Genomic DNA, 25,155 nt, shown 5'->3' on the forward strand with positions numbered 1-25,155 from the left:
TCCTTTTTCTTTCACGGCTCCCTCCCAAGTCCTTCCCCTTTGCCTGTCTTGCCTTGTGTCAAGGTCAAGAATGGGCTTTGCTAAATCAGCAATTTGGGTTGTCTCTGGGAGGTCATTAGCAATCCCAGCCCAGACATTTCGAGTGGTCTCAGACCTAGATACTAGACTTTTTTTCTCCCTAAAAATCAGAGAGTAGGAAAAGAAATATTCAGGTGAAAAAACAATAGTAGAAACAAAACAAAACAATAAAGACCCAGAAAAGTCTGCATAGCCACCGAAGTGTTAAACTTCTGAAGATATTCATAATGATAAAATTGTTGGAAGAGAAAACAGCTAATACATCCTGATCAAGGCCTTAAACATTTTAAAGAAGAAAAGATAATAATGAAAACAAACCCTATAACATTCCGTTGGCATTGGAGTACCTGTCACACGTAGGTGCTCAATAAATAATTTATTGTTGATTTGATTTTTCAGGAGAAAAATTACTGTCTGAGAAACAGAGTGATTGATAGAAATCCTGCCACTTTGCTTTAAGTGTTTCTACAATGCTCTTAGAATTCCTCAGCTGACAATAAAACACATGCTAAGTTGAGTACCACCTGATGGGTTGATATGATTAGCTTATTTCCCCCCCCTACTTTTCTTGGTTTTTGTTTTATAACAACTTACAAGCAAAATACCCCTGGTGCTCAGCAGCCCCAGGCTGCAGCAACTACAACGCAAAGGGGCACTCCCATGGCAGTGATGGGACATCCGTGTCCAGAATTCGGATCTGGCCCACATCCCGGCAGATCCTGCAGGGCTGATGGCACTCGGGCTTTGTGCCTGAATCCGACACACCAGCACGCGCGCACTCGCACACACACACATACGTGCACTGAGGGTGTTAGTGGTACTGTTAGACAAGAAGGACAAGGATTAATCCATGGGCATTTGGGGAAATGTTGCGTTAAAAGGAATAAATGATCTAAAAAAAAGCAGTGTTTCTTTTGTGAGGAATCTGAGGCTCTGGAAAGGAGGAGGGAGATTAAAGTGATGGTGTCTGAAACTACGTTTTTAGCTTTATTTTCCTCACCCAGTGATCCTTTCCCCACCTGCTGCCTCTGTTTTCTCAAATATGGGACAGTGAAAATTGGGCCAGAGAAATAGACTGTGCATGTCTGCTGATTTGATCAAAGGAGTGTGGTGGAGGTTCAGTTTAGGGACAGCGTGTATAAGCACACCTGGGACACTTCCTGGCACATTTCAGGTGCCCGGGAGCAGCGAGCCCTTCCTGCTCCTGAGTCCCCCGTGGCCAGAGAGCACAGGGTTCTGTGGTGTCCAGTTAGTTTCTCAACACCCAGGACATTTATATACAAAGAGAATGAACGGAAGGCTAATAGGCTGACCTCATGAATGATAAGTGAACAGATGAAGCTACATGTATTCAAACAGTTTAGTTGCCTGTCTCAGACTTTTCCCTCCAGGGACCTCTTTTGTCATGAAATTCCATCAACAGATACTCTTTGCAATCTCATCCCTCCTTCCACACCACAGCACCTGCTCTTTTTCTTCTTCTTCAGCGACTTTTTAAATTTTATTTATTGTTTTACTCATGCTGCTGTTATCCTGGGACACATTTCACTTCCAGTCCCAGTACTAACCCCTAAGTTGGCTCTGCCTCCCGCAGCCGCCTCCCTCTCCCAGTTGGGACCCAAGCTGCCACTGCTGTCTGTGCCCCCTGAGGGGGAATGATTGTGCCGGCTCTTAGAGGTGCTAAGAAGTGGCCACCTACGACTCACCTTGTGGTTAGGAAGATGAGCATTTAAAACCCACTCTGGAAGATGCCACTGGTAAAGGCCTTTTGCAGCAACTAAACCAGCCTAGAAAAATAAGCCAATTCACCATTAACACTCAAACAAACAAAGACTTTTGAAGACTTGCGAACAGAGGAAAGAACTGTGAATTACAATGAGTCCCGTGTTTTGTGGCATTAGATATACTCCGGTGGTTTTTGTGATAACTGATCATCATAATGGTGACCCTGGGAAGGGAAAACTATGTTCAGTTGGACATTACCTAAATTTTTCTGAAAGACAAACCTGATTTTGTCTTCCCGTTGTTCAAGGCTTTTGGGTGGTTCTTTGGGATCTGGCTCTGGCTTCTCTTTGACCTTAAACCCTTACTCTAGCTGTGTTGACCTACTGGCAGCTCTCTTGCCAAGATGTTTCATACCTCAGGGCCTTTGAACAAACTCTTTTTTACCCTTAGAATGCTCTTTCTCCCCACGATTCTCCTGACAAGCACTTATTCATTATGCCGGCAGCCTGACAGACCTGGAGTGGTGAAGCACAGGGAAATCTTAAACAGAATCCTTCCATGTAGCTGAGGGCTCTGCACCTCGCTGGGTTCCTCCGCCACAGCCAGGGAGGGAGTGAATGGAAGACCAGCCTGTCCCTGAACTTGCAGGTCAGGAGTGGCTCTGCTGAGATTACCACAACTGCAGACGCTGTGTCGGGTTAGCGCTCAGCACCTTCTTTCCTATTGTCTCTGTAGCTCCATTGTTTTAAGCAAGCCAGCCGATTTTGTAGCCAGGGTGCACTCACTACAGACAAAGCCTCTGTGAGAAAAAGATGAGATCTCAGAAGCTTCTAGAGAGCTGGGAAAATCACAAGCCACCAGCAGTGCAAGTTCCAATTCCAGATTCCTAGGCCAAAAAAATAAAAAGGTAATTCAATGTGAAACAAACAAACCTGGATGGGGAAGAGGGAATGGCCTCCTGTTAACAGAGTGTTCCTGCCTGACTCTGGAACGCAGTTCAGCCTTATCAGTTCAGATGATTCTGGCAAACTTTCATTTTCAACATCCAGCAGCACAGTTGGTGTACACAAGGGAGGAGACATGGTAAACACGGATGTCATGACTTGAATTGCTGAAGCAGTATTTCAGTTCTGCTTTCTTTGGATCCTCCCTCCTCCCCCCGCCCCCATTGGCCAGGTTGGGAATTGTTTTAAACCAGTTGTCCAAGGATTGTGTTTCCCATCAGAAAAATACTAGTAAGCTGATGCCTGGCTGGTATGGTTCAGTGGTAGAACATCAGCCTATCAACCAGGAGGTCAATGGTTCGATTCCTGGCCAGGGTACATGCCTGGGTTGTGGGCTCCATTCCCAGTGTGGGGAATGCGGGAGGCAGCCGCTCTCTGAAATAAATAAATATATATATATTGAACGTTCAGTTGCAATAAAATAGCTGAGCAAATGGATAGTTGGAAACAATTTGTAACCTTTGGCATCAAAAGGAGTCTTTGAGTCCATGTACCCAAAACTCGAGGATTTGAGAACCTTAAACTTGGCATTTCTCATTAGAAAGGCGTACATCGCTCTGAACAGAGGGAAACCCCCATTTGCTGGAGCCCATGGCCACACAGGCCATTCGCGCGAGGCGTCCGAGCTGTGAGCAAGATGCACCTTTTATGCTCGCTCCTTCAGTGCAATGGTGTGGGTGCCGTGAAGTCGGGGGTTAGTGCTATTGAAAACTCTGAGAAAAGGTTGAGAGAGCGTGGAGCATCATGTGGCCTGGCACGTGGCCAACATCCTCCGCTCTGTGTGCGGGGCTGCCCGAGCCCGGGCCAGGCGTCCCTGCCTCCGGAGGTGCCGGCTGAACAGGGAGAACGATGGTTTGGGGGACTTAGATAGCCAGTCGCTCCTGTCAGGGGCCAGATGATACAGATGTTTCAGAAAGAATAGATGGTTGGAGCTGGGAGGGGCTTCAGGGAGCATCCAGGCAGGGTGAACCAATGGCGGTAAGCATGCGGGCCATGCAGTCAAGTTTTGGACATGCCGCTCACCAATCAGAGGAAAACAAAACCAAAGAAGAAATGCCCACATTTCTGACACAGGACGCTCATGCCTGCAGATGCGCCTTCGTCGCGCTCAGAGTGCACATTTTCCTCCGGGGCGGTCTCTGGTTGCTTCCCACTTCTCTCCACGCCAGCCCAGCTGTGTCCCTGCCCAGGGCCCTCTGCAGTGAGGCGAAGGTCCCTGCCACGATGGGCTCCAGGTGGCTGCCCCTTGTCTCTCTGGAGGCCTCCCTTTTCCAGTTGTCCCCCAGTTCTGTTTATGCCCAAGAGGACACATCAGGCAGGGCGAGTACCTTTATGCCTCTCCTTACTAACCCCCTTTCTGTAGGAGAAGGGCCTCCAGAGCAGAGGCAGGAGCAGGGCCAGGCCTGGCGAGGCGCGAGACAGCCTGTGCCTTCCCAGACTCCAGCCAGCAAATCTGTGACCCCTGACTCCTCCCAAACCCAGGACTGACACGTTTCTTCTGAGGCAGCCCCCTGTATTGCTGACGTGTGCGCTGAAAACATCACGATCGTGACCATGACCATCATTGATTCAAGGCTAACATCGGTGGAGCAGACCTGTACTCTCTCCCCACAGAGAGACACTGTCTTATTGCCTTGGAACCCACAGGACTGGGGTCTGGGAAACTGCTTTAGGAAGGTCTGTCCCCCAGGCAACCATAGAGGGCACAGCCAGCAGAATAGGAAGGCCTAAGGAATAGCAGGAAGCGCCTCTTGCCCACCCATCCTGGCTGATTCTGGGGCCTCCTGGGGAGTTGTGTTGGGGGAGGTCCCAGGACAAAGTCCAGCCTCAGTCTGAAAGAGTGTCATGACTGACGAGTGACGTCTGCCGTGGCAGTGACCTAAGGAGGCCTTGGCAGCCTGGGGACCACGGACCTGCCCCCTGGCCTCCAGCTCCGGAAAGAGCTGGAAGTGGGGGTGAGGGCTGCACTGGGATCCTTGCTGCTCCAGATTTCCAGCACCACAGTCGTCAATTCAGTTCACCACCACAGCCTCACTTCCCTCGGGGCAAAGTGGCAAAGTCGCAGAGAAACGCTGACGACCCAGTAGCCTACTAGGCGTCATGAGGCCATGGAAGAGCCACAGCTTCAGCGAACCATAACCCTCCGGGTCTTGGCAGCTTTCACACGGCTCTCAGCTTGATTTACTCGAGGATGTTTGATAAACAGGCACTGCCTCCAAAGGTGTGGCAGGGCTTTAGGTGGGACCAAGGCCAGGCCAGCAGGGCTGACACAGCCCTATCCTGCACGGGCGAGGGGAGGGAGCCCGCACTGGGACCCAGGAGCAGAGAGTCCCTTGGTGGTGGTGGGGTGAAGGGGGGGCTGCCTGGAGAAGAGCAGTGGCCATAAGGCGGAGGGGCACAGCCAGTCACAGGACCCCAGGAGGGGAGCCAGAGATTTCACCTCTCACCCCTCTCTCCTCCCTCCACTTCTTGCACTGAGCCCGGCCAGAAGCCCGAGTTGCCCATTGACTCTGGGGCTGGTCAGTCTCGGTCTTAGCTGGGACTGTATAGCAAAGTGCCGTAGACCGAGTGGCTTACCAACAAGAGAAACCTGTTCCCACAGCCCAGCTGGAAGGCAGAGAGTAGCTTGATGGAGTTCTGGTGAGAACCGTCTTCCGGTTGCAAACTGCCTGCTTCTCAGTGTCCTCACGTGGCAGAAAGAGAGCTCTGGTCTCTTCATCCCCTCGCAACGCCACGCATCCCCTCGTGACTCCTCCCAAGGCCCCACCTTCAGGGACCATGACATTGGGGACTAGGGTCTCAACATGTGGATTTCCGGGGACACAAACTCTCAGTCCCTCACAGTCTCCCTGGGCAGGGAGCAGAGCAGGCAGGTGGCTGCTGCATTTTGCCAGTTGCATTCGTTTTCTGTGGCTGCTGTAACCAGTGACCATGTACTGGTGACTTAATGCAGCAGAAACTTACTGTCCCCCAGTTCTGGTGGCCAGACGTTCAAAATGAAGGTGTGGTCAGGGCCACGGTGCCCCTGGGGCTCCAGGATGAATCCCTTCCTGGGCTCTCCGGCTTCCTGTGGCTCCCGGCAGGCCTTGGCTTGTGTCCGCATCACTCCCATCTCTACCTCCACCCTTACATCACCTTCTCTGTGTGTCTCCCAAAGACACTTGTGGAATTTAGGATCCACCTGGGTAATCCAGGATACTCTCCTCATCTCAAATCCTTAACTTCATTACATCTGCAAAGACTCCTCTTCTAGATATGATAACACTCATAGATTCCAGGGATTTGGTGTGAGTATATTTTGGGGGGAGGGGGATGGGTCACCATTCAACTCACAACACCAGTCTTTTGTTCCTGAGGTGTTCTGCTGGGTCAGAACATCTTTCCTGAAGGCTGCCCTTGGCTCTGAGCTAGCACCCCTTTGCATATCTGCTCTAACGACATGATGATCCTTAAGTTGGGGGTGGTAGGTGGGGGTGTGCATTTTGCTCTGTTTGACAAAATGATGAACGTGTGGCCTTTGGCAAACCATGTATCTCCTGTGAGCCCCCGTTTTACATCGCCACAATGAAGCGGTGAGATTAGGTGAGCCCATCCTGAAACCCATCATGCTGTCTCAAATGCCAAGGCCAGGTGGCGATCTCTCTGGTAGCCATTTGCCCACCACTTCTGGCCATGACACGTTTGCTGGCAACTGGGGGGTCAAGCTCAGAGTCACAGACATCTTCCAGCTCTCTAGGCCGCCCTGGGCTGTCATCCGCTGCCTTGGGTCAAGCCCCAAGTGGGGGCCCCAGGATAATGGTTTGCGTCTCTCACGCAGGACCCGAGGCCCGCAGCTGGGGCGCCCGGTGGGCTGACGTGGCATTTAAGCTCAGGTGTCTTGGGCGAGCTCAGATTTCCCGCCAAGCAATTCTTGAGTATTTTCCTTCGGCAGAACGTAACAGTGACACCGTGATACCTTTTCTAATTGTGCTTTAATTGGAAAGAAAGATTGGATTATAGAAGCCTGCGCCGTAGTGGAAGGGCTTGTTAAAACATGCATTAAATCGGAAAGACTGCAATGTTTCGCTGTGTAATTATGTAAACAGTCACATACGCGGAGCCGTTTGCAGTCAGCAGGAATGCTCTTAACAGGCGCAGGAAGCAAACTGGCATCCTTGATCAGTGACAGGTGAATGTATGTTTCAAGGACAAACGCAGGTTGGTATCCCTCCGACGTCAAACCGGCCAATGTTTTCATTCTCTCCCCTGTGTACATTGTCCTTGAAGTCCGTTGTGATTTTCAACAATGGTTCTGTGTCCTCAGGTGTGCGTGAATTCCCCATCCTGGTTCAAGAAAATAAAATGAGCCGCATCTCTGCGATGTTTCGGTATCTCAGCAGCAAAACCGATCCAGGCATTAAAGAACTCCTCAACTACAGCTTTAAATAGGAGTAGAGCTAGGGTAAAATTCCCTGCGCTTTAATGAGAGTGTCCATGAGATTGACTGAGGATGAAGGAGTCATTTCCCTCTAAACGCGTGCTCCCAGCCTTCCCGAAGGACCTGCCATGCTCACCTGTCTTTTTTTGAACTTCAAAATAAATGAAACATTGATTAGAGCTGCCGCTGCAACATAACTTTTTCTCGTCCATCCCTCGTCAGCCCTGGCCTCTCCAGGGAAGCAGGCCCCTCAATCACCATTTCCTCCAGGCCCCTAGAAAATAGAAGCGCAAATGGGCTGGGAATTATGTGCTTCTAGAGGCTTTGAAGGGAAGCATTTACTGAGGGAGAAAATTGTTTTAATCTTATAACAACCAAGGAGGAGAGTTTGTAAAACACGGAACACCTACACATGCACTTGATTTTGTTGCGTAGGAACACACGGGAACATTTCTGCCCACAAACACGCCTGATGCCTCAGCTGAGGGGTCTCGCTGTGGCCTGGGCAGGGGCAGGTGGGCCTGGGGACGCAGGGAGGGGGCGAGGGAGGGTCAGTGGAGAGTGGGTGGGGGTGACGGTTTTGAGGCCAGGGTGAAGCCAGCTGAGAATCCCACAGGGAGGGGACCAGTGATGGGTGATGGAGGCAGGCGCTCGGGCTAAGCCACCACCTTCTCGTGGTGTGGTCACTCGGCCTCCCCTGGACTCCCGAGTCACATTTTTCCCTCTTCCAATGCCTTTTGCCTTGCCCCATTTTCTTTCATGTCTATTGTTCTAATTCTAAAAGCAACACGTTTTCACTGTATTTCTTTCTTTTTTAAAAAAATATGTGTTTATTGGGTTCACAGAGAAAGGAATTCACAGAGGAAGGGAGAGGGAGAGAGAGATAGCAACATCAATGATGAGAGGGAATCACTGATTGGCTGCCTCTTGCACGCCCCCCACTGGGGATCAAGCCCGCAACCCGGGAATCAAACCGTGACCTCCTGGTTCATAAGTTGACACTCAACCACTGAGCCCCACCGGCCGGGCTGTTCTTGCGGTTATTGTGTCCTTCTGGGTGACTCTTCTGAGTGACTATGATGGTGGGAATGTTTGGATTCACATTCAGTCCAAGGCAGGCCGTCTGGCCCCCACTGTGAGGCAACCAGATGCGGAGCATTTGAGTTTCTCCCAAGCACCCTCGGGGCAGGACTCCTCCCGACCCCGGCGGCCATCGGGGTTCTGCTCCCCGTTAAAATGAAAGCCCCAAAGTGGGGTTCAGTTTGTGCCGTGATCATTCAGGCCTGAGCACCTAGGAGTACACATGAAAACGAGGGACAATTAATCTCTGAGAATTAAAAACACGCCGTCTCATTTTATATGAAAAAGGATGGAAATTAATGTGCCTCCTGTATATTTATACCGAGTCCATCCACTTAGAATCAAGCCATTATGCGTAGGTTTGCTCGTGATGGAAGGAGCCCGGCATTAGACCGGAAATAGGATGGGTTGAAATCAATTTGGTGTCAACCACATCAAACCTTTTCTAAAATGTAGGCTTTGTAGAACTTTAAAACATGCTTGTTTATTTGTGGGAATTTAACTGCGATCCATCTTTCTCTGCAACAGACAAAAGGACAAAGAGGCAGAGCAAATAAATTGCAGGTGGCATCAGAGTCCTCCCCCCCCACCCCCTCACACTCCCGCCCCTTTCCCTCCCCCTCCCCCTCCCCCACCCCCACCCCCGCTGCCGCTCTGGTGCATTGGGGGTGAAATGAGAATTTTTCACGGCTGCATATTTTGATGGCACCCCTGCGCTGTGCATTCAGACGGGATCTTCGCGAGGACTTCCGTTTGAATGGGGAGAGCCATCTCCATGCTGCAGATGCGAGGCCTGTGTGGGTGACGGACATCACGCAGCCCAAGGTGGCCTGGAGGTGGGCGAAGTGCTGTGTGCCGTGGAGATCACCCATCTCCCCAGCTAAGAAATCAGCCTTGCAAGTGGATGCAATGCTCCCTGGGGGGATCAAGACGGGCCAAGGCTCAGAGACACACTGTGGCCTGGGGCTGAGGGTCAGAGTGAACCCATTCAAGTCCATGGCCAGGAGTGGCAGATGCTGGCAAACACGGACAGTGAAGCATCCTAGACACACTGGCGGGGGGCTGGGAGGCGGGGTGGGGAGGCAGGCTGGCAGAAGACAGAGCTTGGGTGAGAGGTGAGGACCCTTGACCAGGTGTGGGAAGGGGCATGAGGCTCAGTGAGCGGGCATCCCTCCTGCTAGCCTGTTCCCTGCCCCTGCCCAAGGCCCAGGCCGGAGAGAGTGGCTAGAGCCAGCTGTCCGCCTGGTCCTTTGGGAGGCATTCCCTAGCGTGCAGTCCTGAGAGGGAGCTGACGGCTTTGCCCTCCTTAGCACCTATTCCGCTGTGTGGTGTGTGTGTCCTGTCACACTTACCATCGTGCAAACCACAGGTGATTCAGTCATGGCACACAGCTGGCGTGACACGTCTCTGACGGCTGGCCCGCGGGTCCTTCCACCACCCCGGGTCAGACTGGGAGTCCCTTGGGATCAAGGCCTGTGACCACAACCACGGGGCCCAGATGAAGAAGCAGCCTCAGCGAGGTGCTGTCAGCCCTGTGCAGCCGCCAAGAAGGTGACGGGATTTACAGACCCGGCCCGTGTGTGTTTATCTGTGTCTGACTGTCCGTTCTGCTTGTCAAGTGACAAGGACCACCAGGCGCGGAGTTCTGGGACTCCAAAGAGAGAGCTGGAGCGCCCCCTGGTGGCTCCAGGAAGCCAGTGCTGGCAGCCAGCTCCTGCTCGTATGTGTGGGAAATGGGACTTGCTTGCTGCCTGGCTGGGTTTCGCTCCTGTGGGGGTTCCTCCCAGGACCTCAAGAACAGGCCCCAAGGAGTAGGAACAATCGTTCATGTAAATAGAATCACTGCAGTGGAGAAGCCCTCGAGTAACTCTGCTAGTCATCTCTGCAGTCAGTTAGAGAATGACAGATTGGAAGCTTCTTGGTGTGAAAAACCCTCAACCACCCAAAGACATCACTTTTGTCCAATCATAGAGGCCAGCTACCCTCGGCTCCGAGCCCACGCTCTCCACCCCAACAGAGGGTGGGCTGGGCTGACGGTGTTCTCTCTGGGCGATGCCCTGGGACTGGGGTGTCCACTCTCCCCCCATTTCTCTGTCCTGTGCCTCAGCCAGGATGCTACAAAGGTCACACCTGGAGTCTTCTCTTTCAGTGTTGAAGGCTTTTGCCCTTTTAAAAATATTTTTTTATTTATTTCAGAGAGGAAGGATGAGGGAAAGAGAGATAGGAACGTCAATGATGAGAGAGAATCATCAATAGTCTGCCTCCTGCATGCCCTCCACTGGGGATCGAGCCCACAACCTGGGCATGTGCCCTGACCAGAAATCGAATGGTGACCTGCTGGTTCATAGGTCGATGCTCAACCACGGAGCCACGCTGGCAGGCCTTTTGTCCTTTTACATGAGCATTTGGAGAAGAGGAACATTCCGAGCCCCGTCAGCCCTACGCGGGGCTCCCTGGTTTGAATGTCAGTGTCTGGGGCCCGCTGGGTGTTGATGGGGATGCAGACGGAGGATGCAGAGCCTGGCGCAGGGCCAGCGTGGGTCCAAGTCCCCAGCGGCAAACCCTACAGGAGAGAGAGGGTGTGGAAGGGGCCGGCCCTGCAAAGGCCAGCCTCCTCTGCTTGACTTCTGCCCTGCACCACCTGTCATTGGTCTAAAGATGATGAATGCCTTTACTTCCCTCCACACAGCACGAGGATTTCAGAACACTGATTTGCATGGTACTGCTGTGGTGTCTGAATTCTATTTGGTTTTCTTTAGCTCCACAGACGTTACCACGGTTGTGTTATACAGTCAATGTTTGCTTAAATTTCTGTGCATTTCATTCCTTCCTATATCTGAGATTGTCAAACTTTCCTTCTATCTGAATTACTTTCCTTCTGTCTGAAATTCATCCTTTAAAGGTTTGTTTACTGAGTTTTGCTGGTGGCAAATTCTCTTAGTTTTTTGGTGGGTGGAGGGATATTTGAAAATGTCTATATTTTCCCTTGTTCTTAAAATATATTTTCCGTGAGCATGGAATTCTGGTTGGCAGTTACTTTTCTCTCCGCACATTGAAGGTGTCACTTCATTCTTTTAACTTCCTTTCTTGCTGGTAAGAAGTCCATGATCAGCCTGTTGTTCTGTTGAAAAGCTGTCTTTTCTTTCTGGCTGCGTTTTAAACCTCCCCTTTGTCTTTGGTTTTCAGCAGTTTCACCATGATATTCAGGGCATGGATTTCTTTCATTTTTCTTGCTTTGGATTTATTGGGCTTTTGCATCCAGAGGTTGGTAGTTTTTATCAATTCCAGAAGGTTCTCAGCCCTTTTCTCTTCTTATGTTGCCTCTACCCCATTCACTCTCTTTTCCTTATGTAGCTTCTTACTCTCTTGGGCTCTTCACCTCCCTTCATATTTTCCAGTTCTTATCTCTTGATGGGTAATTTCTTAGGTTCTGGGTGGGTAACTTCTTCAGACTGATGTTTAATGACTAATTCTCTTATCCCGGAGGTTTTAGCTTTAATTATTATGCTTTGCGGTTCTGGACATTCTATTAGGTTCTTTTTCAATATGTTCGGTCTTTCTTTATAGTTTCTTGTTTCCTGCACATATTCCCAGGCTTGTCTTTTAGTAAACACAGGTGAGTTTTATTCTATGATGCTAACTCCAGAGAAAGAGGGACCATCCCAAGCTCATTTTTTAAAAATATATTTTATTGATTGTTTACAGAGAGGAAGGGAGAGAGATAGAGAGTTAGAAACATCGATGAGAGAGAAACATCGATCAGCTGCCTTCTGCACATCTCCCACTGGGGATGTGCCCGCAACCCAGGTACATGCCCCTGACCGGAATCGAACCTGGGACCCTTCAGTCCACGAACGATGCTCTATCCACTGAGCCAAACCGGTTTTCGGCCCAAGCTCATTTTATCAGAGCATCTGTAGGCATGATGAGGAGAAACACGGCATCCACCTCCGGCACCTCGCCCTGCTGCTCCGCCCCCAGGCGCAGCCCTGAACGTGGTGTCATTTCCTAGGGCAGCAGGTCCAGGTTAGGGCTGGGATGCTGGGTCAGTTTGCATTTTGCATATTCTCGCCCATGTCTCTATGACAAGGAGCTAGGCAGAGCGGAGTTTCCATCCCAGATTCGGAGAGGGGTGCTCTGAAGGCTTTCTAGGTTCCTGGGAGCCCCCTGACATAGGACAGTGAGCAGGAAAGAGCAGCTCTCTACAACCCACGTGATGGGAGAGAAACCTGAAAGAGACAGCAACGTCCCAGGGCTCCCCAGGCTGTATAGCTGCAGAACCAGCTCTGGGTTTAGATGACCTATGTGCACGCACATATATAGCTTCGTATGGATTCACATCTTCGGGTAAAATTCATTAGCACAGTGCCTGGGACATAAAAAGGTTCCAAGAGCCTTTGCAGCCTTCCTCATTATTATTGTTTCTATTATTACATTCCTCGGAAATACTGATCTGTTGAGTTAACATGTCTAAGGTGCCAAGTTGCGGTTCTTCCCAAAAGAACAAGGTCTTCTCAGCGGGAAGAATTTGCATCTTCTGCTCAACTGAGAAGCTGAGAACAGCGGGACGTGGGAGATGCTGAGGGACGCGGGGCAGAGTGCAGCCCATTTGCTGAGACGGCAGGGGGATCTCAGGCAGGAAGCTGCACGCCCAGGCAGAGCAGAGGTGACCTGGGGCAGGGGCTGGGGGGGGGGGGGGGCGGGGGAGGGGGCGTGTTGGGAGCAGGAGGTAATGAATAGGAGGCGCCAACCTTCTCTCCACAATTCTGTTTCATTTTGGGGGGGACGGGGGCTGAGGAGGGCCCTATGATGACAGCCTGAATTGGGTAAAATGTAAGGATAAGGAATTACTAATTAGTAATAAGGTGGAGTACTTAAGTGTGGGAATAAATAATATGTAGTGAAAAAATAATGATATAGCATTAGGCATTTGAGACGTGTGGACTCCAAGCAATTAACCTCTATTCTTCGTCTGCCTCGCAGTTGTGCTAATTGGTTCCTTTCCTCTGACGGGGCCACATTAACCTTTCTCTTTTATTCTGAAGGAGCAGGTACGTGGGGTAGATGTGCCGCTCTGGTGCGGAGGAAAGGTATTTTTCCTGAATAATAACCCGTTTGCAGTTTTCCTCCCAAACTGTTGCGTTAGAAGTGCCCTGTCAGATTTCCCTGCTCAAGCTCCGCAGAGAAGAAAAAGGTGGTCACACTGGCCTCAGGTGGGAGCAGTGGAGAGGATCTGCACGTGGAGGCTGCCGGGCTCCAGACGGCCCTGTGATACCAGCTCCCGCTCATTCAGCCGCACGTCCTGGCTGAAGGCTGCATGTGCGGGGTGCTGGACAGAGCACAGGCGGGCAGCGTCTGCTCTCCCGGGGCGTGTGGCTTAGAGGGGGAGGGACAGCGACGGAGATGAACATGTGAATCTAGTCCAATCTCAGGGTGAGGAAGAGACAGGAGACTGGTAAGAAGACAGTGTCTGGGAGGGAGAGGTGCCTTCCAAGGCAAGGCAGTCCCCTGGACTTCTCTGGGAGGCAGCATTTATGTCTCTGAGCTGAGACATAAATGAAGCGTGTAGCTACTGAGAAGATTGGCATTCTAGGCAGAGGGAATCGCAAGTGCAAAGGCCCCCGGCCGGTGTGGCTCATTCTGAGTGAGGGCAGGAAGGGGAGGGAGGCATGAGGTTGAAAGGTCACGAGGGCCCCCCAGGCAGAGCCTCAGGTCCTTGGTGAGGACTGTGGGTTGATTCCAGTGTGGAGTGGAGTTGCTGGTGGGGTGTGAGCAGGATCTGGTAGGAAAGGCTCACCCTGGCTGCTGTGGGGAGGCTAGGCTGGGGAGAAAGGCTGACAAGAGGCGTAGGGGTGCTACATAAGTGGAATCGAGGCATGAAGAGGGACATCTGGGCATGAAAGATCCCGTGAATTCGATCTATGTTCTGGCAAAATAGAGCCTCCAGAGGTACATAGTGTGGACAGAGGCCATGCCCTCCCCACCCAGAGACAGACACTGGCCACTTCAAAACCCAACGGGGCAGGAATGGCCACCTCCAATTCCCTCTGCCATGTGTTGATAGTCAAGGTCATGGATAGTGCGCTGTTAAGAACGGACCCAGCAATTCCACACCCAGGAATTTACCCAGAGAGATCATCAGACAAGTGCACAACAATTAGTTCATATGCAGGGGTTCCCGGTAGGAAAACTGTCAACAACCTAAATGTTCACCGATAGGGATTCGTTAACTAAGTCATGGTACATTCAGGCCTCGGAATAATATCCTCAAGTGATCATATTTCAAAAATCCCCCAGCACAGAAGAGAAAAGTAAAACTCCACGTACGCCTCGTCTTCCCCATCGCCTTTTCTGAGAGGGTTTCTCAGATATCTTTCAAGTAACACTTTCTTTGCTCCTCAGATGCAGCCATACGTATGTCCTAAAACAGGATGCTTCTATAAATGTTATTGTGCATGTAAGTTATTTCATTATGTGCATATCATTGCCATGTAGCCACACAGGTCTGGTGCAGTCGGTTGTCAGCTGCACAGTATTCCACTGACTGGATATTCTATAATGGACGCAGTCAGCCCACTACTGATGGATATTTTCATATGTCTTTTCCACTTGTGTTATTTGTGGGTGCATTTTCACAAGCATAACTTTTACAATTTAAAATAATAAAAAGTGATGATGTAGCGTACATTTACTGTGCAGATGTCCGCAATGTATTATGGAGAGAGAAAAATCAGGCGACAAAATAGTGTGTGTATGTTCTGTTGATAAAAGTTGGGATATAGTTCTGTGTGTATATGGTTTAGGGAGTGTGGAGGCGTTCTCACTAAAATGCTACCAGGTGATTGCAGGCTTGCTTTTCTGTAGTACTTTTCAGTATTATTATGGTTATTATTTAGAATTTCAATATATTTTGGGGGGGAACAAGCTATTTTATAGTTGGAGACGAGTTCATTTGGAGACGATTCATGCACTACACTTTAAATATGAATTTTGCGTTTGGAACTAACTTGAATACTTCCGTTGAATTTCTTATTGAATACGTCAGAATTAAATTATATTTTTCCTTCTCTTGTTCCAAACACTTAAGCAGCACGATTGTGGACCTGGGCGCAGTTCACAGGCCGCACCACAAGAGGGCGGTGTTTGCAGGACATTGTGCTCACAACCTTCTCCCTCAGCTCGCCAGGGTCTGTAATTTTGCAGGATGTGGGGGGGGGGGGGGGGGGGCAGAGAAGAGATGAGGTGTGGCCTCCAGTTTGCGCTGTGACACATAGTTTTCCTTTCACGGGTTGAGAGGACCTTTCACGGCATGAGAGTGGAATCTGCCTGCAGTGCCACCCTACGCCCCCGTCCAAGCCGCCCCACAGCCCTCCTACCCCCTCAGGTTAGGTCACTGCATCCATCCTGGGCCCAGCCAATTTCTGCCTCCAGGGCTGACCTGGGCCTCCGTGGGTGGTGGGGTGGTGTGGGTGGTGGGGTGGGGTGGGTGGTGGGAGTGGGGTGGGGATTTAGAGTGCCCCACCACACCCTCTCTCACCACTGAAGTTATGGTCCCTCCCACCCACATTCTGACCCGGGCTGTCCAAGTCTTTCTCCCTGGGGCCAAGTAGCTGCCTGGTCTTCTCTGTCCTTGTTCCTTTCACCGTCTTCATTTTGGGGAAAAAGCAATAACATATTCAGCAGAGTAACTCAAACAATACAAAAAGGGAAGCTAATGGAAACCAAGGCTCCTGTCCTCCCAGGCTCGTTTCCCAGTTTTCTCCCCTAAGGCAAAGGCTGCTAAGAGGTCTCAGCACCATATATCCCTGCAGAGACCCGGGTGCTACGCAAATAGACGTGCTGGTCCATGCTCAGACGCCCAGCCTCCGCGTGGCTCAGGTGTGCATTGACTGGAGATGGTGGGAACCCTTTCCCGTCGGATCACAGAGCGCCCGGGGGCTTGTCACCGCTACAGGGCAGTGCCATGTGGACGCACCAGCTCAAGTTAACCATCCCCACTGGGGGTGCTCGGGCTCTTTCCAGTCTGTGCCCTCAGGAGCAGAGGACAGAGACGATTTTGTATGGACCGCTTTAAGCACAGGTGCAAGATGGATGTGGCCTCAGTTCTTAGACTCGAAATGGCTGGTCCAGGGTGCAGACACCTTTAGCCTTCCCATTCATTGCCCAGTTCTCTCCAGGCCTCTGAACCAGTTGCCACGCCACCCAAGGCTGAGGTCCGATCCCAGCAGGAGTGCCCTTTGCCAGTTTGGCAGATCACTGCTTCTGGATCCTGACCGAGGTCAGAATCACCTGGAGAGCTTTCTACAAAACCCAGCACCTGCACCATGTCTCACACCCACATCCCAGACCCATTCCATCGGAATCAGACTTTTATTGGGGGCGGAGGGTGCCTGGGCATTGGCACTTAGAAAGCATTTCCCCGGGAGATTCTAATGGGCAGGCAGGGTATGCAAACCACTCTGACAGGTGAAAAATATCTCATTGATTTAAATGTACATTTCTTTAATTATGAATGAGGACGGACATTTTTCTTTGAGAAGAGTGATTTAGTCGGTTCTTAGGTCACACTCCTTTGAGATTCTGACGGACGTACTGGATTGTCTATCCAAAAACGTGTGTGCACACGTTGGCCTCAATGTAATTGGTCGCCCACCCCCTGGCCCCTGGGGACCCTGAGCTCAGGTTAAGGACGAGGCCCAGATTGTCTGGAAGCCCTTCCCAACCTCCCCTCAGAGAGCTCACAGTCGGTGGTGCCCTGGGACGGACTCTGCAGGGAAGGGGGTGACAGCACAGAGGGGTACAGTTAACTCAGGTGGAGACACAGACCGAGGGGCGAGTGGCAGGGGCCTTGCCAGGGGCAGATCCTGAGCTGAGCCTCAGGGGTGAGCAGGGTTGGGGAGCTGGTCACCCGCTGAGGAGGTCAAAGCCAGAAGGATGACCAAGGAGCACGGCCCCTAATTAGGGGCCTGGGGCTCAGGAGTGAAGTGGGGGAGAAGAGAGAAGGGGAAAGGCCTGCCACTGGGTAAATGGATCCCAGGAGGAGGCGGTGTGCTGTTAGACCAGCTGCTGTGGGGGGTCTGGGCAGGGAGGTGGTGGATGGGCAGAGGTGGTGGGAGGGGAGAGCAGGGAAAGGCTGATGCTGGGATATCAGGGCCCTGGGGCCCATTTACCACAATGTGTCCGCGCTCCAAGGCCATCGGGTTCTTGCTGGATGTGGCTGTTCCCAGCAGTGCTGCTCCAGCTTCCCAGGTGAGGAGCCTGGCGCACAGGTGCTGGGGAGGGGAGCCGCCGCGGCCAGTGCCCACGTCCCCAACTCTTCCCAGGTCGCCAAGTTGCCAAGTTTCTCCACGCGGCCGACCCGCTTGCCCTCTCACCAGCTATGCATAGAGGCTCCTCGCGCTCGCTCCCATCACCAGCCCTTGCGGCGGTCACATGTCTAAGCGCTTGCCAATCCAGGGGGCACAGCATGGCATCCTCCCCTGGCCTCGCTCTGCATGTTCCTGGTCCTGCCTGAGCGTCTGTGCACATGCCTCTTCACGCTTCGTGTGGCCTCATCTGAGAAGCGCCCGTCACTGTTACTCTGCATTTTTAAAGATGCATTGTCTCTTTAACGTTGATTGGTAGGCACTTTCATTCATTCTAGATGCCAGTCCTTTGTCAGTTACAGGTGTAACGAACAGCATCTTCCATTCTGACGCTTTACTTCATCTTTTGATGAATATCATGTTCTTAATGTTAACGTAGTGGAACATTAAAATTCTTTTATGGTTGGCACGTTGTGAGGCGTGCGTGAAGAAATCCTTTCTGTGTTGAATCGGATTTGATGGCTGGACCCAGAGCCCCTGAGCGGCACGAGCACAGACAGCTGAGGGGTCCCTGGAAGGGCAGGGCCTGTGCAGCCCCGAGGCTCTCGGCCTGGCTGACAGCTAGGAGATTGATTAGAAACTGGATGAGGCGAGAGAGAAAGAGGAGCGAGGCTGAGTGCATTGAATTTGATCCTTTTAGCAACAATTAAGCCACTGCCAAGGACAGGCAGAGGAAGGGGCTTCCGGAGAACAAGACACAGGAGGCAGGAGAGGTGCCCTTGGCCTCACCTTGGCCCCCCAGCCACGTGGTTCCTGCCGCCGCCCCGTCAGCCGTTATGGAGACATTTCCTAGCAACGAGCATCTGCTCCCCCGGGAGGGCACACGGGAGAGGCAGGTGCGCGTCTGAGCATGTGCTGTGAAACCACTCAGGGCCCAGTGAGCAGCCGTCAGCGTCGTGATGACTGATGGGGACACCCAGGCGCTGACTGGTGGTGACAGTGAGCCACAGGGCAGCCCAGAGCAGGAGCGCCTGATGGGGCTAGGGGTCAGGGGTCAAGCCCTCGGATCGGGAAAAACACGTCCTTATTTTGGCTTACCTGTAATTGAGATCTCACGTCTCCTGCAATTCGGAATGGAGCCTTAGCCATGCCTGAGACTTGTCACGCCTACCATCACCCTTTTCACATCACATGGCTTCTTGGAGTAGATATTTTGAAATATCTACTTTACAATTACAGGTGTTACCAGTGTCTGCTTGATCCTTTGGTATTGAATGTGTTCATGAAGAAGCCCATACATATATTGACTATATTACAGTTTTTAAAAGTGTTTTGTTGGTCATACTGACACAGACTAGGCTTCTCTGTGATCCTACATGGTTTACTGTATGCATTTTAACCCCTTGTTCTGAGATGGGACCCATAGTTTCCCTGGATGACCCAGGGCCCATGACTCAGGTGGGTTGAGGAAGGGACTCAGGTGAAGACCGGTCACCGGGGGAAGCTGCTGGATAAACCTCGCGCTCTCAGACAAGCTGTGCGGGCGGGGAGGCTGGGCGAGGGGCAGGTGAGGGCGGTCTGCAGCTCTGCGGGGAGCTCCTGTGCTGCCCGGGCCTGCTGCGCAGGCGCTGTGCTGCTTTGATGCCGTGGGAGTAAATCAAATTGAAAGCAAGCTTGAACCGAGTCCAGGTTGTCCATATCTCCCATTCTTGAACCCAGTCCAGGTTCCCGTTGCAGTCATCAAGCCATTTATAAGATGCATTGCCTCCCTAAGTTGTTACAGGTATGGCAGTTTTAAAGATACCTGGTTAAACACACACATATGTTCCTAAGTGTTGTTTATCCCTCTGACTAATAAGATTACATGAAGTCCTTGTTGTACCAGATGGTAGAGTTTCCAGCGTCAGATGTGGAGATAACTCTGAGAAAGGAAACTGAGGTCTCTTTCATTGCCCTTCAATCCTGGTGCTCTGGGGCACCCCTTGGATCTCGGTCTAAGTGCTCCGGGGATGGGAGGGTTTCTGCTGGATAATAAATTCACTGCTCAGCTTTGACAGTCAAATTAGACTTTTTATTGTGTCTCCTTGGCAAAACAATAGTCCTGGAAGTCTGCTTTGTTAAGAGATAAAAGCGTTTTCTTAATTCCAAAGCTTCCCTCTCGGTAGGAAGGTGGGGACCTCTGACTTTGATGAGAGTTTTACTGTAAGCCATAAAAGAAAGAGTTCAGGGGGCTTTTGATGAAGCCAAGTTCCCAGGAGGCAGGAAGGTGAAGGGAGGTTTGGTGAGCAGACCAGCGTGAGGATGTGGCCAAAGGCCCCGGGTGGGGGCTGGGGAGCGAGACTACAGAAGCTCAGAGAAACCGGAGGCTGAGGGCGTCCCAGCCGATGATCCTGGGGTCTGCTCTCGGGTGTGCGCACCTGGGACTAGGTGTCCCTACAGAAGGCCCGGGGTTGGCCGTGTCTCCCAAGGGACAGCGATGCTGAGAGGACAGATGCCTGGGAACCAGGAGCAACGGCAGAGGCCAAGGTTGGCCACTGGGGACGCTGAGGGCACTCCCAGGCCAGAGGCTCCTGAGACAGTGGGATGGGGCACCTCAATGGAGGCCGGAGAGGACCCGGAGGACAGCAAGTGCACCCAGAGCCCCTCCCCTGCCCCTAAGGCCACATTCCTTCCCTGATGGTGCTCAGCTGCCCCCAATTTGGTCCTTGGTGTGTGGCAGGCTTGGCTCTGTTCTGGGCCTTGCGAGGGGACCGCAGTAGGAGGCACAACCACTCGCCCCAGGAGTCCCTATGCAGGGGGAGGGCTCCGTCATTCTGAGACGGAACTGACAGGAGCTGTGGGGCCAGGCAGGGCCTCCCTCGGTAAGGGGTGGACATCTCGGTCTGAACTGTGAGGTAAGGACCGTCCGCACCTGCAGAGAATTTTTATGAGTTTATTGGAGCCAAACTGACGACAGTTGCCAGGAAGCAAAATCTCAAGGGGCTGAGAGAAGGCTCTGGAGAATGGCGGTCTTGAGAGCTTATTTTACATGTTTGAATGAGAGGAAGAGGTGGAAAGAGGTGGCATGGAATCCACTGGTGAAGTCTGCGGGGGGAGCAGAGCGGGGAAATCTCTGGGATCGGATAAAAAGTGAAACAGAGACATGGGTGGGAACGGGATAGTTCACGTTTGCAGCGCACAGAGATGGTATTCGGGCAACAAGATAACAAGGAGGCGCCGAAACCGGTTTGGCTCAGTGGATAGAGCGTCGGCCTGCGGACTGAAAGGTCCCAGGTTCGATTCCGGTCAAGGGCATGTACCTTGGTTGCGGGCACATCCCCAGTGGGGAGTGTGCAGGAGGCAGCTGGTCGATGTTTCTCTCTCATCGATGTTTCTAACTCTCTATCTCTCTCCTTTCCTCTCTGTAAAAACTCAATAAAATATATTTAAAAAAAAAAAAAAAAAGATAACAAGGAGGGGGCTTGGTCTGGCGCTCTGTGCCGTGGTGGTGCCCCGAGGGGTGTGGGAAGGAGATTGGATTTGGGCTCTGAGTGTGTAAGGCCGCCATGCAGCCTCCCCTGAGCTTGCCAGGGTTCGTGTGTGGCCCTTTATATTCGCGGACCCCTGAGGTCCCCCAGTGCTCGGGGAGCTGTTATCCTTCTGGGCTCGGGCCCTCCCTTCACAACCGCATGGAATGGCCCAACCCATCGCCAGCACAGCTCCGAGGGAGCACGGGGCTTGCCCAGCAGGCCTGGTCCCTGGGCCGCTGGCCGGCCGTGGTGGGAGGGAAGGGCGTCCTTTTCCTGCCATGCCTCATCTGAAAGTCTGGGCCACAGGCTGTGGGGCTATTGGGTGGCTGCCTCCCCGCCTCCCTTCCTTCCGGGGAGCCCCTGTCTAAGGTGCTGGCAGGCTGGGATCCCCCTGATGGGATGTCACAATCGCAGTCCCATCCCTTTGGATTTACTCGTTCTGGAAACGTCCTCTGGCCCGCTGTCCAGGCCCTGCAAATGATTCAGAGCCCGCTCGGCCCCCGTCCCTGCACAGCTTGAAATCCTCCTCCCTGGTCAGTTCCCATTTCAGCTGCAGGAGGTTGCACCCACCAGGCCCGACGCAGACCTCACTGCGGGGCCCACGCCTACGGTTTCTGGTTCTGGCCTCCGTCCCAAGTGGCCATCAGCACTTCCGTCCACCCCGCCCCCTGCTTGGCCTCCCAGCCATGGGAGCTGAGAGCAGGCGATCTGGTCCGAGTGCACTCCTGGCTTTATTCCTATGAATGTGTCTCTTGACAGTAAGTCAGTGGGGTGGCTCACCCAGGTCCTCTGGGGGGAAATTGCTGGCCCGAGGCTGTAGGGATGGGGTATCTCGGGGTGTCCTCCGCCTGGGACAGCCCCTGCATTTACATAGCCCTCACCCCCTTCCAGCAGCCACAGCCCCAGGCTTTGCAAACTGAGACTCCCTGAACACACTTGAGAGGCCCTGCCTGCTTTCTGCTGCCCCTCTCCCAGCACACACAGAGTTGGAGGCAACGAGGGGGCCCTTCCCTTTAAAAATAAAATCTCGCCCCAGAGAGATTCCCGAGCATCCTTAGGAAAAGCTTTTAGGAGAAAAGGCTTTATATTTTAAGTAAATTCAGGAAAGGTTGGGGGGTGGGGGGGCTGACCCCTGAGAAGTGCTCATTGTCCTCAAGAACAGGAGGGTTAGGGAGGGAGCAGCGAAGAGAGATTCTGGTGACAACCAGGCAGCCAGGGCGCCTCTAAGAAAATGGGACCCTTTCTGCCCGCTGCTTCCTCTTCCCTGGCCTCAGTCACCCCCTCACTGCCTCCCTCCCCGCCTTCCTCCCCGCCCCACCTTGCCTTGTGCGGACTGCAACCCACCCCACCCCCACCCCGCCCTCCTGCCCTGTGGCTTTGAGCCATGCTAACTCTCACAGACCCACAGACCCAAGGACGGCATCTGATTGGCCCAGCCAGGCCCTGGCCACCTGGGTGGCTTCTGGCTGGGGCCTCCCCGTGGCTGCTCCTCCTGCCCGTGGTGACAGTTCTGCGGGAAGCCTGTGCTCCGAGCCCTTGTTTGCGCTTCGCCGGGAGGGCTCACAGGGTCACCGGGTCACAGAAGCCCAACTCTTGATCGTTACCTGAGACCCAGGTTCCTGCTCTGGCAACTGTGTGACCAAGGACAAGCCACCCCCCTCTCAGAGCCTGTTTCCTCATTCATAAAAGGGGGGGTCACACCACACCTCTTCCATCGGCTCTTTGGAGGATGACTGAGAGCCAGGCCGTCCCCTCTCTCTGCATGAGACCGGGAGGAGGGCGGAGCTCAGCTCCCCTGGGCTCTGGCCACTGCCGCCTGTGCGGCCGCCCACCTCTAGCTTTCTCCCGGGCACTGGCACTGTCGGAGCGTCCTTGAGATGGAGCGGGGTTGAAGCAGGAGGGGCAGAGGCCTGCACTTGTTAAGATGTCTTCCCTGAACCGGCATTTTCTCAAAAAAAAAAAAAAATTGCTCTGAAAACACAACCTTCAGAGAGTCGGTGCGCTTCTGGGGTGTTTATTTTCTCCCTGTCGCCTTTGGAGCGCTGCTTTGAGCGTCTCCACGAACGTTGATAACTGAATCAATAGCTGTTTTGCTCTAATTTATTGGCTCGATTGCCGGAACCTAATTAGCATGTTTCAGAGCCATGAATGGCTTCTGCGTCCCGGGTTTAGATAGCGGATTGATCGGCCAGCAGCCCCGAGCCAAGCAGGTTGGGGGTGGCAGGGGGAGGCTGTGCAAATCTCCCTGACAGCTTCATTCCCAGTAAAAGTCACAGCCGGACAGGCGAACACGACTCCCAGGGCATGTTCCTGGCGCTTTGACCGCCCTAAGGCCTAGTCCTCAAAATGGGGACCCTTCACCCCAAGCCCCAGTCCCCAGAATGGGAGGCCACAAGGGTCTGTGTTGGAGACCCCACCCCACTCTTGGTAGCTGGGTGACTTGCCTCTCTCTGAGCCACCATCTCCTTAACTGGGGAAGGGGCTGAGGGTAACACCAGAGCAGGGAGGGAAGGAGAGGCCTGTAAGATGGGACGTTGGGGCCACCCCGAGGCGTCTTTGAATGTGAGGAGGAGGCTCAAAGGTCCATTGTGGGGAGTTTGCCCTGTCGGAGGTTGGCGGCTGGAGAAAGGGGAAGCCAGGCTACGGTTGGTCTGAGGGGAGACCCTGTGGGGGCTGGGCCAGAAAACATCCAGGAACAGAGATGCTGATGGTCGGACCCCCTAGTATGTCTTGGTGTGTTATGCTGGATACGCCCCCATCATTCACTCCAAATCTGTCCCCTAAGTCTGCTCCCCGAAACGCAGGGGAATTTGGGGCGGGAAAGAATCTGCAAGCCCCCGTAGGACAGGCCAGTGCGGACGAGAGAGGTCAGCATGGGGACCTTAAAGATGATCTAGAACAGCGGTTCTCAACCTGTGGGTCGCGACCCCTTTGGCGGTCAAACGACCCTTTCATGGGGTCGCCTAAGACCATCCTGCATATCAGATATCCACATGACGATTCATAACAGTAGCAACATTACAGTTATTGAAGTAGCAATGAAATATAATTTTATGGTTGGGTCACAACATGAGGAACTGTATTTAAAGGGTCAGAAGGTTGAGAACCACTGATCTAGAAGAATAAGCCTGCCTGGACTGGCAGCCGTACTGGGGTCACAGTCACGGTGACCCCAGCAGACTGCTTCACAGAAATGGAAGCATCATGAACATGACAAGAAATTCACCAGCTTGAAGTGCACACTCAGTGGGGTTTGGGATGCTCACTCCCTTGTGCAGCCATCACCACGATCGAATTTCAGGACGTTTCCGTACCCATTAGCAGTCGCCCTATTCTCCCTCTCCCCAGCCCTGGCAACCGCTCGTCTGCTTTCTGTCTCTCTGGATTCGCCTCCTCTGGACGTTTCATATCAGTGGAACCATGCAGTTGGTCCTTTGGTGTCTGGTTCTTTCATTAGATGGTGTTTTCTGGGTTCACCCATGTGGTAGCATGTGTCAGAACCCCGTTCCTTCTTACGGCTGAATGGCATTCCGAGTGTGGATAAACTGCATCCCAGCGATCCATCCGTCAGCTGATGGACTTGGGGGCTGTCTCCACCTTTTGGCTACTGGGCGTCGTGCTGCTCGGAACAGTTGTGTGAAGACCGCTTTTCCGTCTTCTCACTGTGTACCTAGGAGTGGGATTGCCGGGTCATTTGACAGTTCTGTTTCACTTTTTGAGGAACTGCCAAAATGTTCACGACAGTTAAAGAGGTAGCATCTCCCTTCTGAAAGGGGGTGCAGTTAGGGAATATTCAGCCAGGAGAGGCTGCCCCAGAGCAGGGGGAGCCAGAGCTGGCCGAGAGCTCCTTTGTTAACAGCCTCGAGCCCAGGCAGAGACGGAGCTGTGGGTGGTGAAGGGTGACAGGAGGAGCAGCACCAGCTCCTGTCGGCCTTGCCTTGGGGACAGAGCTCTGCCAATCAGTGGTCCGGAGGGTACAAGGTGGGGGAGGTGGTCTGGAACCAGGGAGAGGAGCAGCGCATCCGCCTCCTCCCGGG

At 52.7% G+C, this 25,155-nt stretch overlaps 2 protein-coding genes across 5 annotated transcripts in view; both read left to right on the forward strand.

Moving 5' to 3' along the window:
- The window catches only part of SHTN1 (shootin 1), a 136,831-nt gene extending 129,428 nt beyond the window's left edge, over positions 1-7,403 (forward strand). For both annotated transcript variants that reach the window (XR_004972101.1, XR_004972102.1), the window contains one exon: positions 7,111-7,403. The gene's annotated coding sequence lies outside the window, so the exon portion shown is untranslated. The remainder of the gene's footprint in view (positions 1-7,110) is intronic.
- The window catches only part of HSPA12A (heat shock protein family A (Hsp70) member 12A), a 111,762-nt gene that overhangs the window by 16,529 nt on the left and 70,078 nt on the right, over positions 1-25,155 (forward strand). The gene's annotated exons all lie outside the window — the stretch shown is intronic.

This window comes from Myotis myotis, unplaced genomic scaffold (genome assembly GCF_014108235.1).
Source record: "Myotis myotis isolate mMyoMyo1 unplaced genomic scaffold, mMyoMyo1.p scaffold_m19_p_15, whole genome shotgun sequence".
In the NCBI taxonomy this organism is placed as follows: domain Eukaryota; kingdom Metazoa; phylum Chordata; class Mammalia; order Chiroptera; family Vespertilionidae; genus Myotis; species Myotis myotis.